Source organism: Engystomops pustulosus, chromosome 9, assembly GCF_040894005.1.
Source record: "Engystomops pustulosus chromosome 9, aEngPut4.maternal, whole genome shotgun sequence".
Lineage (NCBI taxonomy): Eukaryota > Metazoa > Chordata > Amphibia > Anura > Leptodactylidae > Engystomops > Engystomops pustulosus.
In genome coordinates, this window is record NC_092419.1 from 44,093,900 (window position 1) to 44,111,105 (window position 17,206).

Here is a 17,206-nt window from a genome sequence, read left to right on the forward strand (position 1 = left end):
CAGCAGGTGTCGCTGCTGCGCCAAAGTCTGCCGGAGTTCACCTTCTTCGTCCCGGTGCAAGTGAGTGCTGATCTTGCGACACAAATTCTTTTTCAAATTTCATGGTTTTTCCGAATCCGTCGGTTGTCCGACGGCCACGTCCCCTGATTTGTCGCTCAGACCCTTAGTAAATGAGCCCCAATGTGTTTTTTTTGTACCTTTTAATGGTTTTTACATTTGTGCTAGCGTTGTCATGCCTTTGTAATTTGAACTCATGTCATACAATAAAATGTATTGTCTTTTTTGAGACACAACTTTCTCTTTGTCTGTATACTTTCGGAAAACATGTTGTGCTGGGCAGAAAACCTTACAAATGGTCAGAAATGTGCCCATTTACATGCTGTGTCCACCAGAAAACTGGTGGACATGGCATAGTAAACATCATTCAATGTACTTTCTAGTAGTGCTATTTAATATTCTGTGCAATGTCCTAGGGATAAAGAAATTCCAAATGGAATTGAACTGACAAAAAACTAAAAATATATATTTTTTTTTTTTAAAAACTCATGTAGTTGTACAATTTTCTTAAAGGCTTTGTTTTGATATACTCCACTGTCTTCTTTGGGCCAGTACGATTGCAAAGATGACAAATGAATACACGTTTTGTATTTTGTCATATTATGCTGTAATATATTCATATTTTGTTATATGGAATAAATAGGCTTAAAAAAACTGGCTACGGAGCACAAAAAGGAAAAACTAGGTTATAAACATCTACTAAGGCTGACCAGCAAAACTAAACCAGACAAGGCATTTTAGTGCTCACTAAATATTCCTTCGAAGTAGAGACCAGTAACGTGAAAGACAGTATATATTTTATCCTAACACCTTACCATCTCTCCCAAAAGCCATGAATGTTGAATGGTTGGCAGATAATAGTTTATTCGGCCAGTGTTTGCTTTAGAAATGCCTTCACATCACTTTAAAGGGGAAATGATATTCTGAGGAAATATTTTTCCTTCCAACCACCAAAAATAAATTCTCTCATACATTTCTAGACGGCTAATTGCTTAATGACCAGGGAGCAGGAAAGCAGAGGATCCGTATGTAGTAGGAATACACAGAGCTCTATGTGTACCTGCTTCCTTCACGGGAATGGGAGACCGTAAAAAGTTAGCATATATAAAACACCTATGGATAACAAGACTATATATACATATACAGACGGCCCCCTCCTTAAGAACACCCAAATTTACAGAAGACGCCTAGTTACAAGTGGACCTCTGGCTGTTGGCAATTTACTGTACTTTAGTCCTAGGCTACTATAACCAGCAATAAGTTTCCAAATGTGTCAGTAATTAAGATTTATTGTTAATCCTGGTTCTTATGAAAACACAACATTTTTAAAATCCAATAGTCAGAGACCAAAAATATATTGACTGGGGTTACAAATTCAACTTAAGAACAAACATACAGAATCTATCTTGTATGTAACCTGGGGACTGCCTGTACACACAAATATATACAGGTATGTATTATTTATTTTAAAGAGATATTTAGAAAAAGTAGATAAAAGTTAGAAAGCCGTTTACTACACATACCAGAAGCACAGTCCTCTATGTTCTTAGCATATATTGTTCAAGCATATATTGTGGGGGCATTAGCATATGCAGCGCATGATGATGTTCCCCCACTCCTTTGCGTGGCTCCAACCACCTTATAAATACAGCAGGCAGCATGTGGCGTGGAAGTTCCTGGAGCAGGCTATAGGTAGTGCGCAAGCGCGTGGCGGGGACTTGCCATCTTCATGCCCACTTGGAAGTGGTGTAAAAGTAAAATTTGCAGCAAACCAAATTTTAAAGACCCGAGAGTTCTGTCATATGATGACCCGTTTTCAGCTATATAATAGTTATACTACAATGGTTACTAGTACAAATAGATTTATACACTCTCACACAACACAGTTTCCACTTGGCAGCTGTGGCTGAAACCATGAACCTTGTAATCACGTATAAAAGTTAAATTTATCACATCATGTATATACAAAATTGAAAGCTTTGCTTTACATCTGAACTATCTACAGGTACCACAAGAGCCGATTTCAATGTGTTGGATACAGACCAACTACAGCCATATGTTTTAGCCCCAAAAAGAAGAGCAAAAGAGTCTGACCATTTTTACTGATCACTGATCCTTGTGTGGTCTATTTAGTCCATTTTAATCACCGCAGGATCAAGAACCAAATATACAGCTGGGTAAATAAGCCCTTAAAGGGATATTGATACAATACACTTGCAACAACTGTGTTTCTTGTTTTACATTTGCATCTGAGGTTCCTTTAGACACAATTATATAAAGGATCTATCCCCATCCCTTTAAGAGAAAATTGGGAACATCAAAAGCAAGTCCCACTTATAAACGTAGCTTGAAAATCCTGATACTGCTACTTCAATTCCTATCCAAATATTATGTTTTAGTGTTTTATTTCATAATTATAAAAAACTACTAACATTAGACGTATAGCAAACTGCTGCATCCCTACATAACTGATTCTGTCTCTGAAGTACAGCAGAAAACAAGGACAGATCTGTAACACTCAGTGTGTGGTGTAGTACAGCATGTTTCATATAAAATGTACTGGGAGGCAATAGCTCTTCAAAACCATTATAAAATAAATTCTGAGAACATTGTCTTAAGGCTGACAAAAGCCATATGGCCGGAGTGACCTGGATTTCATCTCTCACTGAATGTAGGAGGAACTTCCAACATGTCTACAGAAGAGATTTTTCAACATTTCTTCTGGATATTGGTTCATAAGGTATTTTTAACATGAAGCCGAGTATCCAGTAACTTGCAGTATCGCAGAATACCAGAGGATTACTAGAGAATGGAACCCAATATTAGACAGCCTAATTTAGAGACTTTAGGTCTATTTACTAAGGGATGATGAATGAAGGGGCCCTAGAATAATTTTATTCTTAGGCCTAAGGAACCCCAGTCCAACACTGGTAACTTGGTATTAGGTCTACAATTTTTAGTCTCTAAATAATTACATATGTGCATCATGTGTCTAGTATACAGACAAGTCCCTAGTGATTTGGGCTGAGCTGCAATGTTGAGCAGTCATTGTACTTAAGGCTTGATAGGAAGTGAAGTGAATGGTTGGTTCATCTAAACGTTGAGGTCTCTATAATGTAGGTCCATGAAAACCCCTTTAACCAAATTTTAAAGACCTGAGAGTTCTGTCAAATGACTTGTGTTCAGCTTTAGAGTAGTTATATTACAATGGAAATGAATACAAATAGATTTATATACACACACACAACACAGTTTCCATTTTGCACCCGAGGCTGAAATCATGAACCTTGTAAACGTATAAAAGTTAAAATTATCACATCATGTTATACAAAACTGAACTATGTACAGGTACCACAAGAGCCGATTTCAACGTGTTGGATACAGACCAACCAGAGCCATATGTTTTAGCCCCAAAAAGAAGAGCATGCCCTAGTCGGACCATTTTTACTCATCACTAATTTACAATGTAAATCAATGGGTCAGTGAGAAAATTGATTGACACCATGAAAAATGGATTGTTGCTAGGACTTACTCTTTAGATTCATCCACTTTTTCACGGACAAAAAATAAAAAACAATGCCACACGAATGCACAGAGACAAAAATATAAAATATGTGCAAATGGTTCAGTCATGTGAATAAAGGTCCTTGTAGTTACAAAGGCCATAAAAAGCACATTTAAACAGTCTCAAAATAAATGCAAATATGATAGGGATTACAGTTCTAGATGAGGAATTTTCTTTAGCGGATCTCCACTGTGTGAACATAATCGTAGAAGTCAGAATTAATTTATCTCAATAGTTTATATTTAAAAGGAAAAACATCATAAGGTAATAACCTTAAGAGAAAGGACAGGCTGGACTAGTTGGTATCAGTCTGGGATACTTTAATTCAAAAACCAAATGCTGAGAAGCTGGACATTTTTGTGGGCTGATGTGGGATGTAAATGAATATTGGACAGTGTAAGGTCTGGTATTTCCTGTGGAGTAGCAGCAGCAGCCAAAACTTAAATATATCATTAAACTATGGCTCCCTTGTTAGAACATACGGGAATGTTGTAGATAAAGATAGTATTCATGCTGGCTAGGAAATCTTCAGTGTTATGACATGTGACATCTCTAGTTTACAAACTTTCAGAGGTTTCAACCGCATAAAAATTAAATAAAAACATAATTTTATAATGATTTGAATACAGGCAGTCTCCGACTTACGACAGTCTGAGATACGTACAATCCGTAGATACAAACGGGACTCTCGGGAGCCTTGCGCATGCGCATGGCACTTCCACGCTGAAGCACGGACACGGAAGTGCCGGGGATCAGGTAACTAAGGATGCGATCTCACGCTTCCTTAGTTACAAGTCAGTGGGCGGAGGGCTTCTAGGCAGTTCACAGCCTGAGCTTGCAGGTAACTACTTCCCGTACTTACTGCATAGATCGGCAACCCGTATACGATCCCTGGCATCACCGTGGCTTGTTTGTCTGGAGTTACTGTACATCAAAATATACCAGTTCCAACTTACATACAAATTCAACTTAAGTACAAGCCTACGGTCCCTATCTTGTATGTAACCCGGGGACTGCCTGTAATGTCATATTGTAAGAAAGTTTGCTGTTGGTTATAAACCAAATTTGAAAGAAGAAACCTGTCCTTGTAACAATGAAATCGTAACTAACCATCTACCTTGTTGAACCTATAGGTCGGCAGTATGATCCGCCTTTAGGCATGCACAACAAATAAAAGTATAGTAATTACGAAAGGCTAGAAGCTGCCTAATGGTTGAGCCATTTTTTTTTTTACTTCAGTTATACTGTCCTCCCTATTATTTCTTTAACTGATCAATGCAAGTTATGGTAGGAAAGTCATAATTAAACAGGTGAAATAAAACATCCTTACACATATGCTTCAAAATGTCATACAATACATCATCATCTATGACTACTTACCTAAAGTATACTCATGACATACAATCCATACGGGATGGCATCAATATATCAATCTGTAAAAGATAAGAATATGTGAATATAGCTTTTAATAAACACAATATTATACTACTACCAGGTATAAAATATACTAACGTAACTAGACAGGCACTAGTCATGCTCTAATATACACAGAATCTCAATTTAATTTCAAATCAGTATCTGTGGTCAAAAATGCAGGTACAACGTACAGGCAGTCCCCTGGTTATGTACAAGATACGTTTCCGTAGGTTTGATTTTAAGTTGCATTTGTATGTAAGTCGGAACTATATATTTTAGAATTGTGACCCCAGCCAAAATAGTTTTTGGTATGTGTAAGAATTGGATTTTAAAAATTTTGTGTTGTTATAAGAACCATGATTAATAATAAATATTAACTCTTACAGCTAAAGTACAGTAAATTAACAACATCTAGATGCCCGTTTGTAACTAGGGGTCGTCTATAAGTAGGGTGTTCTTAAGTGGGGGACCGCTTGTAGTTGCCTTATCTGATTACATAATCCTTGTTTGTAATAAATAAATATTTTACATATAACACACACACATACATACATACATACATACACATATACATACACTCACAGCACCAGAAGGGGAAATAAAAACTCTCTTTGACCTATAAATGATGAAAAGGAGGGGGGGGGGGTCGTCTAACTAATTAATCTTTTTCTTTTTTTTATCCCTTGTCCTTTATAACAAAAGGGAAATGACTATTCAGCCACTAGTATTCCACATAACCACCTCAGCAAGTAATTGTTAACGACCAGTAAGCCGGACCGGTAATTGTGGGGGAATGTAGAGAAGAAAGAGCATGATGAACTTTTTTGGGTTAATATTTTCACGTTAAAAATACTTAATAATCCGGATAACCTCTTTAGAAAGGGCCTTGCACCATCTCGATTACCTGCGTGTTTCTAATAGGCATCACTCCCCGATTCTTGTGCCCTCCAGAGCAACCAATGCCACCTGACAGTAGAGAGGCAAATTTGGATATTAACTGTTCAAAAGGGGGCTATCATTTGGCCCATTTATACCATAACAAGTACTGAAATTTAACTTTTATTAGCGTATTTTACTAAAATTTATAGTGAAGATTGGTAACTTAAGAACACAGTGTGCTGTTCAATGTGTATGTCAACAGGTATTAAATCACCCCAAAACTTCACATCTCTTGGGGACTGTATATCCCAGCTATATGTCTGTATTGGAAAGCCCCCCTCTTAGATATTGATGCAAAGTAGCCTGCCAGAGCGATGAATTCACTACATAGTCGGTAGAGGGGACATCCGTTCCTTTCTCAGTCTATTGATACAGAATGGTTAAGTCTATCAAAAGTACCGTAGTCAAAAAACTGCAAGGATGCATGGAAATGGTGGAGGTTTTGAAAGGTCCCCTTTAAGTACTAACTACATAAGATAACAGAACAGAGCTGCGTTGCCACCCTATAATATAAAAGACATTCATATTCTATATATAACCACTATGACAGTTGTACTAAAGCTGCAGAAGTCACCACTGATTAGATTTAGCTCTTAGCAAATGCAGCTTATGCTTTATTATAAGGGACTTTCTACACATTGACATGTCTTAGACATATTGGTAGGGGGCATATTTGTACAGCAATTCTCAGTAATATGCTGCTTCTACTGATCTACCAAGTAGTTGCAGGCAAATGTATATTTATACAATAAGTTGCCTTTGGAGTCTATGGGATAAGAAGAATAAGCCTCTGGAAAAATATGGCGCTTCTTCTTTGCCAAAAACTGAACTCTATGCCAACTGGGATCCGGAGTTGTAATGTGCAGGACAAATTAAAAACATTATCAGTCAAATCACTAGAAGTCATGCCACTGCTAAAGCCCCTTTCCTGCAAAAAGTGGGGTGAGGGGAATGAATACACCAAAAGTTTCCAATTTTGGCACAAAAACCCTTAGTGACCCAAATGAGCTTTTTTCTCGTATACATTTAATTCCACAAACTGGTGTGAAACATATGATACACTTCATTGAAGTCTCCTTCCATACACTGTTGTGTTGGCGGTATAAAGAGCACCGTATAATCCTAGCATTGGATCATTTATTTGTTCTCAGCATCTTCCCCTGCAAGCCAGCTTTGAAGTCTCAGAAACCATTCCACAAGCCTGCAATAAATTATTGGTTAAATTAAAAATGATTTCCAGAAAACTATTTTGTAGGATGATGTAGTGGACAATAACCAAAAACAAAAATATAATTGAGATGTAAAAATACATATTAAGAAGACATGAAACGTATACCATGCCCAGCTGTTCCTCATAAAAGGTTTTAGATATATTTCATGTTCATGACAACAAAGGACCCCAGACTAATAAAATGTTTTTTAATGGCATGTGGACCAAGATTTGGATTCCCAAACAGAGAAACAGGCTGTGTCCCACCCAGTAATTTCACTTGACTTCTTTTATGCCTCCAGATGAGATTTATGACCACAACTTTCATGGCCCAGGCATTGTGACTGTGGTAACCTTCTTATATTTATTATCCGTGGCCTCCTTCCTTCTAAAATCTACTTTTGAAATCATGCTGATGGACCAGAATGGCTCTGATAACGCAACAGCCCCCCTTTCCCACCCCCCCGTGCTGGACACAGTGGAAGGGGGAAGTGCTCCTGCATAGTGTAACAGCCTGTGAAGCCAGAGCACGAAGGAGCTCTGGTAGTGACCCCTAGAGCACTACAGATTATTACAGTCACAGCGCCTGGATCTACGAATTAGGCTATCTGCGCATGTTGTGGATTGTCATGCAGAAAATCGTTTTTTATGCGGATTTCCGCATGCACTTTTTCCACCCCCTGACATTAAAATGGATTTGATGCAGATTTTAACTTATAGACTGACACTTTAACAATTTATTTGTCCATTTACATTTGTCCATTGTCCATCATGGATATAATCTTTTTGCGGCAAATCTAGCTCCATGAAATGGCTTCAATTCAAAGCAGACATATATGAATTGCATAGAAAATCTAGTTTAATTTGAGGGATGTGATATCATATACTATATCGTTTATCATAAAAGCCTCCAAGAAATGGCTTCTAGAGCTGTGGAAAATACACTGGCAATGCCAATATTCATTGCACTAGTTAACCACTTCATGACTTCCCCTAAGGACCAGGTCATTTTTTGTATTTTTTTTCTGTTGACGCATACCAAGAGCCCAGAATTTTTTTTTCTCTTTGATCAATATAACGTAATTTGAGCCAAGACATAGTTCACCATACAGCAAGTAGTAATTTGTAAGATCCACTCCTGGTTTTGACTTAAATACTGCTCATAGCATGTATGCCAGAAAGATCAGTACCCAAAGCTTTTCAGAGAGCCAGATAATACATGTTAGGGACTATGACACACACAACCCTCTGATCACCCTCCTATAAACTATTTACACCCTTATTTACATAGTAATATGATCTTAATGGTTTCTTCTCTCATGAAGACCTTTAACCTGGTCTAGACTGCAAGTCAGGAAATGGATGTTCTGGTCATGTGGTGTGACTTATGGTCCCAAGAGCTGGATGTGTGCCCTTTTATCCACTGCAAACACTGCAGAAAGGCTCAATGAACTGTACTGCAAGAACCAACTCAATTCACATCAGTCAGATAATTGTCTGCCCTGAGGGTCAGTTTGGGACCACACAAACAGCGATACCAAACTTATAAACCAACAATATGGAAACACTTTGTGTCCTAACCAATAAATAAAACATTTGCCATAACACTTTCCTGTGAAGAAAGTTGGGGCACCCCTATACTGTACACCACTGTTTTGATTTTTGGTTGATCCCCAGAGCTGTAAATGGTGAAGCTGTAGGACTCCATGGCAACATTTGTAACAACCCTTCTATTTGTTCCAAAATGTATTACCGCCAACATTTCCCCTTCTCCATAATTTCTACATTGAATCTTAGAAGTCTTCACATAATGAAGACACATAAGATAAGATAATCCTTTATTAGTCCCACAGTGGGGAAATTCACAGCGTTACAGCAGCAGAGAGGGTACAGAGAGTGAAGTACAAACTATGACAACAATAATATTAGGGATAAATGGACAAAAAGAAAAGGGGGATAAAAAGACAAAAACAAGAGACAAGCAATGATCGGCAGTTTGATGTTTAGTCTGTGGATGGGACCTGCAGGGACTGGTTAGGTGGGGGGGCGCAGGTTACTTCTGTTTGGGCCTTGTTTGTTGAACAGCCTGATGGCAGCGGGGAGGAATGACTTACGATAACGTTCCCTTTCACATTTGGGGTTAAGAAGTCGGTCACTGAATGTGCTCCCCAGTGCCACCACAGTGTCATGCAAGGGATGGGAGCTATTCTCCAGAATAGACTTCAACTTACACAGTGTCCTCCTCTCAGCTACCACCTGCACTGTGTCAAGAGGACCCCCCAGGACAGAGCTGGCTTTCCTAATCAGTTTATCCAGTCTGCTCCTCTCCCTCGCTGAGATGCTGCTTCCCCAACAGACTACACCAAAGAAGATGGCTGGTGTTGAAGAAGAGTTGAAGAAGGTCTTAAGAAGAGCACCCCGCACTCCGAATGCCCTCAGCCTCCTCAGCAGGTGTAGCCGGCTCTGACCCCTCCTGTGAAGAACTTTTATGTTCTCTGCCCACAGTTTATTGTTGAGGAGGACACCCAAGTACTTATAGGACTTCACTGCCTCAATGTCTGTCCCATGGATAACCACCGGTTGAGAAGGAGGACTGTGCTTACGAAAGTCCACCACCATCTCCTTGGTCTTCCCAGCATTAATCCTAAGGTGGTTTCGCTGGCACCAGTCCACAAATTTCCAGATCAGTTCTTTGTACTCCCCGTCATTCTCACCTTGTGAGTGTGCGTTTCATTTACTTCTTTGGAGAAAACAAGACAAATCTATGTTGCAAACAGATGTAAACCTCCCGTTACCAGAACTTTTTAACTAGCATTTTATTTGTATTTGTCTATGAATTGTAAAGAGCTAAAGAATATGATGGCACTATACTGTAATTATTATTATCACTATACTAAACTAAATAAAAGAAGGGTAGATGCAAGTCCATCAGGCCAAACACACTACTGGCGACCAGACTTCCTTGCATCCCCAGGCTCCCAGATAAACAGCAGGAACAAATCTGAATCTTTATTACAGTTTTGTGCTGCTGTTTAGCAGGAATTACTTCCATCATATATTGCTATGATGCAAGGAATCTTATCCCCAGCAGCGTAAAAAACTGCTTAAAATTAAGAACGCATGTTATGGACAGATATAGAGAGGTTTCTTATTTTCAGTTTGCTGAAAGGTTGATATGATTTCAAGGGAACCTGTCACCACATTTTCCCAAATACAGCAGTGGCAGGTTCTTATAGAGCCCTATTAACTAACTGATCCAATTTTTTAAGATAAAAATTATCTCCCCCACATCCCCATAAATAAACTGTGTTATTTTACCTGGCATCAGAGAGCATGTCCTACTCGGCTGGCCCCTCCTATCTATTCCTCTTCATGTCCCAGGCCTCTTCCCAGGAATCAGCACTTAAATGACATCATCCTGGTCACATGCCATTAAGGTTATTTTATTCAGTTATATTTGCAACGTCTACCCTATGTATAAATCTGATCACATGAAATCACAGTATGCCTCCATGGACTTTTACTCCTCCCTATCAACCATGGAGGCTGCTGTGATTTCATGTGATCAGATACATACATGGGGTAGACTGGGGAAATGTTACAGGAGCTTAGATGAAATCACCCTGTTCATATGACATGATGTGGCCAATGATGTACCCAAGATCTCTCTCTCAATGCTCCATACAGCAAATTGTCCTAGAAATGAGACCTGTCAATTAGGAACAAGGAGGCAGAGCAATGCAAGTAAAGTTTACTTTAGTTGCATCTAAGGCCGGTTCCACACTTGCAAGTGTAATGCGATGCGAGTTCATCGCATCACACTCGCAAGTGTGGAACCGGCCTAAGTTTACAAACTGATTTTTTAACATTGCAGCCATGGAAAGGAACCATTTAGGGATAAGGGCAAGGTTTTTAATAAGAGTTTTTTTAATGAAGTATTAATTTTTGGTGGGTTAATTTAACTCCTTCCCGACATTTGACGTAATAGTACTGCATCGCAGGAGGTGCGCCCCCGACACGGGCGTGCAAGGGGCATTTGAGAAGAATCGGACCCCCCCCCCCCCCCCCGCGGCACTTAAAAATAAATGAAAAACTATATAAATGAGGCATCACTGTAATCGTAGTGACCTTTAGAATAAAGATAATATTTAATTTTTAGTGTACGGTGTAAAAAAGTAAACCAAAATTGACAATTTTCTTTTCACCCATACCTTCAAGAGTTAATAAAATCTCATCAATAAGCTAATGACCCACTAAAATGAAGTATTTGTAAAGTGCATCTCATGTTGCAAAAAATAAGCCCTTATATGTCTAAATTGCCAAAAAAAAATTAAGATTGTATAGCCAATAAAAAGTGACAATCCATAATCTGCTCTGAATGGCGCAGCTTCCCTTCAATGCCCTGGCGTGTGCCCATACAGCAGGTTACCACCACATGTGGGGGATTGTTATACGCGGGAGGGATTGGGTATCAAATTTTGTGGCGCGTTTTGGTATTTTATCCACTGAGAATTTGTACATTTTTTGAAAAACATATTCATTTAGCCAAAAAAATTTCTCAATAGCAGGATTTTGCGTTTTTTTATGAAAATGTGAAAAATCGCACCTGATGTTCAAAGCCCCTTAACATCTTACAAAAATAAGAGTATGCATAAAAAAAAGCCATGTCCACATAAATTAGACATTTAGTGAATGTTAGTTATTAAGTATTTTTGCGGTTATGACTATGTGTGGAAAAAGTAGAACATTTTGAAGTTCGAAAATCAAGAATTTTTCCAAATTTTCACCAAATATCTGATTTTCTCATAAATAAATGCAAAACATACCACCAAAATTTTTCAACTAACATGAGGTACAACGTGTCACGAGAAAACAATTTTAAAATCACTTGGACATGGTAAAGCGTTCCAAAGTGATAACCACTTATAGTGACACAGGGCAGATTTGAAAAAATGGGTCGTGTCAGGAAGGTGAAAAGTGGCTTTGGCATTAAGGGGTTAAATGGCAGGTTCTCTTTAAATTTTCTGACACTCTTCCACTTTCTTGATTACTCCACTTTAGTGTGTGTACTACAAATGTTCTGCTTTTCTAATAGAATTGGTTTCACTTTCCTTGAGGAGGATCATGTGTTGCAGAAAACAATACTTTATTTTATGAGACGTGAAAAAGATATTCCGCAACAATATGTAACAAAAAAGGAGCACGCCCAAAGCAAAGTCCGGATATGTAACACTAAATACTGAGCTGTGCAATAAAGAAAGATGAGGCATATAGAAGATATTTAGATAATATTCATATAATTTTGTAGCACTTGGAAAGAAGCTGCAAACGATCACTGCTCGCTCATATGATCATAGCAAAAAATAAATCCTGCTCCCAATATGCATCACCAAAGTTTGCTTTGAGGGTGATGTTTCAAGAATGATATTCCCTCTCCATATCTGATCAGTGGGGTTCCCAGCAGTCGGACCCCCCAATACAGGGATCCCATTCTCACTAATTAATGGGTGAGCAAGGCAGCGTCCGGGTATTTCCGGAACTCCTATTCACCGACTAGGAGAGTGCCAAAAATGGAAAGCTGGAAATTGGAGCACAGCGTTCTAATAGAATTGAGTGAAGATCCATAAGGCATAAAGCGAGATCGAGAACCCCAGTTTTGCTATCAGTGGGGGTCCCAGTAGTCAGACAATCAGACTGTTAACCCCCATTTTGCAAATGCAGTAGAGCAAGGCAGGCTGAGTGTGGACAGGGTTGTCTTACAGTCATGTGCATAGGATGTAAATGTGCGATTTTCGCGTTCTTATGTTGGTGGCCGTTGTCTGGCCACAAAAATGGTATAAATATCACCCATACGCCACCAGAAACTGGTCGTATTCACAAAAAAAATAAACGTGGGCTGGCACATGACCTGATCTATGGCTGTATCCATAGAGAACTTGGTATGTAGGCTGGTTTTTTGTACTCTCATACAAAAAAATGTGGTAGAGAATGTACCACAAAAAACGTGAAAAACAAGGACAGTATTTTTTTGACCACCCGTTCACAGTGCAGAGAGAAATACGGTGACCAGGTGACCTGATACATAGATATATATACTATTAAAGTCAATGGGGACGTTTATTAGACAGAGAAAAAAAATTTGGAGGCATTATTTACATCTAAAAATACGGTTGAGGCCTTCGATCATGGGTTTGCGAGCAATAATGCCTCAACAAAAAAAAAAGTAACATTTATTCACATATTTCTAGGAGGAATAACAGAGGAGTGTTGCAAAACAGTTCCAAGTTTAGATTCTCCAATGGCATTATATTATTGAGAGTATAGATATTTAATGAGACATGTCAGAGGTATGTATTATACACCCTTTTTATTTTGCTACCCATCAATTAATGTTCTGCCCCAACCAATGACTCCTTGCTTCTTGTATTGCTATTTTTAACTTTAAAAAATATTTTTGGATGAGGGCCAATTACCATCAGCGTTCAGGTTTCCGTTTTCCTTTTAAAAACAATGAATAACGGATCCGTTTTTCCCCATCGATTTCAATAGACTTGCATTGGTATGAGTTCATGCCCATTTTACATCTTCCATTAGACCTTACGTTATTTGAGTGGAAAGTTGCAATAAATAAAAAACAGATGGTCATAAAACAACAAATAAAAACCTAGAACAAAGTGACAGAGTAACAGAAAGTATCCAGTTAAAAAAAAAAATACATACATATTATAAAATATATATATATATATATATATATCTCTTCTTCTAAAGGATTTGCCCATACATCTGTCTAAATTACAATTTTTTAATATTCAAAACATACAGTTTAAACAGATGAACAGGCGGAACCATTAATAGAAGAGTATGATTTTTATTTATTTTTCTTTATTTAAAACACAATGGAAACTGTAAAACGAAAGACGAAATGCAAATGGAAACTGGCCCTTATCTAGATAAATATTTGATTATAATTGAGGTATGTGATTTTGATGTCCATATAGGCAGCGACTGTATGAAGAATGGCAGGGGGTTGTATGAAGTAAAACACTGCCAGTCATCAAAATGTGTGTGGTCTCTGGTAAAACAATATATTCCATGGGACTGCTCCACTAAGTAAGTCCAGATCACAAACTTCCACTAAAGTCCTTACTATGTATGAATATGTGATTGTAAAGGTCCAGAAAAGTGCTGCGAGGACACCTGCTGGTTATAGCAGGAACAATCACAATGTGCACATAATAGTAAAACATTTCCTTTTCCTAAGTGATAAAATCATCTTCAAAACAGTAAAATATTATCAATATAATATAAAGAGGTAACGCAGTAGAATTCAACATAAAGAAGCTGTTCCGCAAATAACCCATACCCCCATCCAAAAGACATGACACAAGTATCTGATTGCTCAGGCTACAAACTGCTAAGACCCACATCCATCACAAAATAGAGGAACCAGAGTGCCCTACCACTCCATTCAATTTCTAAAACTTCCCCCACCATTATCAGTATAGCTGCTATCGCCAAAATGCCAGGGGAGACGATACAGGTTCAGTTCTGAAGACATGGAGAATTTTGGGATAAAACAGACACTAGAAGACGCCTACGTTAGGATGTAGAAAAGTGTTCATTTTCAGTAAAAATTTATCCTATATGTGAGAACAACTCAACTTCACCAAAACGTAACTATTGGAGCTACAGTCTAACGTATGCAATTGAACTAAATGCTATTAGCACGTCAGATGTCACTGATGTGACTAGTTAATAGAAATCCCTGTTTGGTTTCTTTGGACCATTGTGTAAAAGGCAGTGCGATACTGTGATCTTTAGTGGCGACATGGGTCATAGCCAATGTCCTTGGGTTTTGAAATGCGTGCAAAACCCTCTATGATATTTACCAAAATGCATGGGTTTTGTGAGCCAGTGTTCACACCTTGCATTTTTGATGCATTTTGACTGCATCAGAAACATCAACCAGGAGGGGTTTTGCCAGAATGCATAAGTGTTTTCACTGAAGCGCAAGTGTTCTGGAATGAGCACCAGAGAGGATGTTTATCAACCGTTTTTTTATTTTTTTTTTTCTAATTTCTACATCTTTTTAGCATTTTTCAATGTTCACCACCACAGAGTTTTACACTGCTGTATCCGATTTATCCGAAAAAGTTACAATCGCAGTAAAAAGTCACAATGTTTGCGCAAAAAACCTCCAGTCCAGAACAGCACTAGGCAAGTGGTTGAGACTTTTGTGTGGCTTTTCAGACAAAACTCTCCCAAAACCAACTAAGGGTGATGCCACACACGGCATTTTGAACCCGTTTTTGGCCCTTTTTTTAAGCAAAACACATGCTTTCTGCTTAAAAACAGGTCAAAAACGGATTCAAAACGCTATGTGTGGCATCACTCTAACATGCCTTGTTGTGGCACAGTGCCATACAGGGCAGAACACATGCAGCATGTACCGTCCCATATCTGGGAGAAAGATAGAACATGTCCTATCTTTCCACGGAATACATCTCTATGGAGAGGGGCGGGGGTTAGCAGTGCTCATCTCCTCCTCTACCCGGCGCCGACGTGTGCCCACCATGCTACGGTACGGCGGGCACAACGTCCTGCGAATGTAGCCTAAGATAAATCAGACAAGCCCAAAACCGGAAGAAAAAAAAAATTCTAGAAACAAGTTTCCAGATTAAAGATGTCCCCCCAGCTGTTGTGCATGTAAGTAATACAAAATACCTAGTAATCACTCCAGAACAGATGCGTTTCAGTGAAATCACATATGCATTCTGGCAAAGCCCCACCCGTTGCCTTTTCCTATTCAGTCAAAATGCATTAAAAAAAAAAAAAAAGAAAATGCAACGTGTGAATGCAGCCTTAGTAAACACGTGCTGTGCATTTTTAGGCCATTGATAAGAATTACACAGATGCATTTTGCATTTTTTCCCAATGCATTAGTGATACAATTTTCAAATGCAAACGCGTAGATGTTTTTTTTTTGTTTTGTTTTTTAACAATTACCCAACTTTCACGTAACTTTTTAGATGATTTCTTACCATAAACCCACATACATACATATACTAATAAAATGTAATTTACAAGGTAAAACTATATTTACAGACACAATGAGTCATGCATTGAGACATATTGCAGACATGACACATGTAGGTGTAACCACCTAGTCTGTGTACACATCTATACCATCAGATGGGGATTACATCCTAAAACCTGGGTACATACATCAGGGCACGAGGGGCTGACACAGATGTCTATGGTAATTACTTACAGACTTCCATTATAATTAACAACATGTCCCAGCAGATTGTGAGAACCTTATGGTACACACAAGGACTTGTACCAGCAGCAGTGTGTTACCTCCAGGGTAGGACACAATACAATGGCTAATGCAGCTTTTGAGTGATTGCATGAGCCCCCTATAAGATAGTAGTGGGGTGGAGGGTAGTTACTCACAAGCTGCAGCTAAGGATTCCTCTCTTTCTTTCTTTCCTTCTTTCTTTCTTACTTTCCTTCCTGCTGACTGCTCCAGCTCCATCCAGAGTTTCCTCTCCAGCCCAATAAAGCCTCCAGCCTCCTGCAGCCAGTGTCACCGCCCAGTGCTTGCAGCTCACATGCCTGGGATGTGCTCAGGGACAGTCATCCCCTCTCCTCCACTCTATAGGACTTTACTTACATTCCTATTGTATAGTCCCTGCTATTACCAAACAAGGGATGTCTTCATTTTTACCATTTGTGACCAAATATTATACTGAGCGCAAAGAAGTTGTGGCTTCATAAAATAAACTGACCACGTGAAATCTATACTTTATATATATCATTATGTTATATATTATTTTTCATTCTATTATTATGTGACGCTTCTGTTTTGTTCAGAATGCAAAGATGTAATAATGAACGTGTGACCAGGAATGCATGGACTCTACATGGCAGCGATATCACAATAGTGTGTGGGTGTTGTAATGCTGTGGGGGGTTTTTTTATGATGATGTAAAATCATCATAGGGTTCTCTAGCATT

At 38.6% G+C, this 17,206-nt stretch overlaps 1 protein-coding gene across 3 annotated transcripts in view; it reads right to left on the bottom strand.

The window, feature by feature from the left end:
- KIAA1210 (KIAA1210 ortholog) overlaps positions 1-16,799 on the bottom strand; it is a 66,267-nt gene extending 49,468 nt beyond the window's left edge. Inside the window, exons 1-2 of one of the 3 annotated variants that reach the window (XM_072125499.1) lie at positions 16,644-16,798; positions 5,003-5,055 (exon numbers count right to left, since the gene is read on the bottom strand). The gene's annotated coding sequence lies outside the window, so the exon portion shown is untranslated. Of the gene's footprint in view, positions 1-5,002; positions 5,056-16,458; positions 16,553-16,643 lie in introns of those variants that run through there. The other 2 variants (XM_072125500.1, XM_072125501.1) reach the window with 2 other exon arrangements.
- Positions 16,800-17,206: the final 407 nt, after the last annotated feature.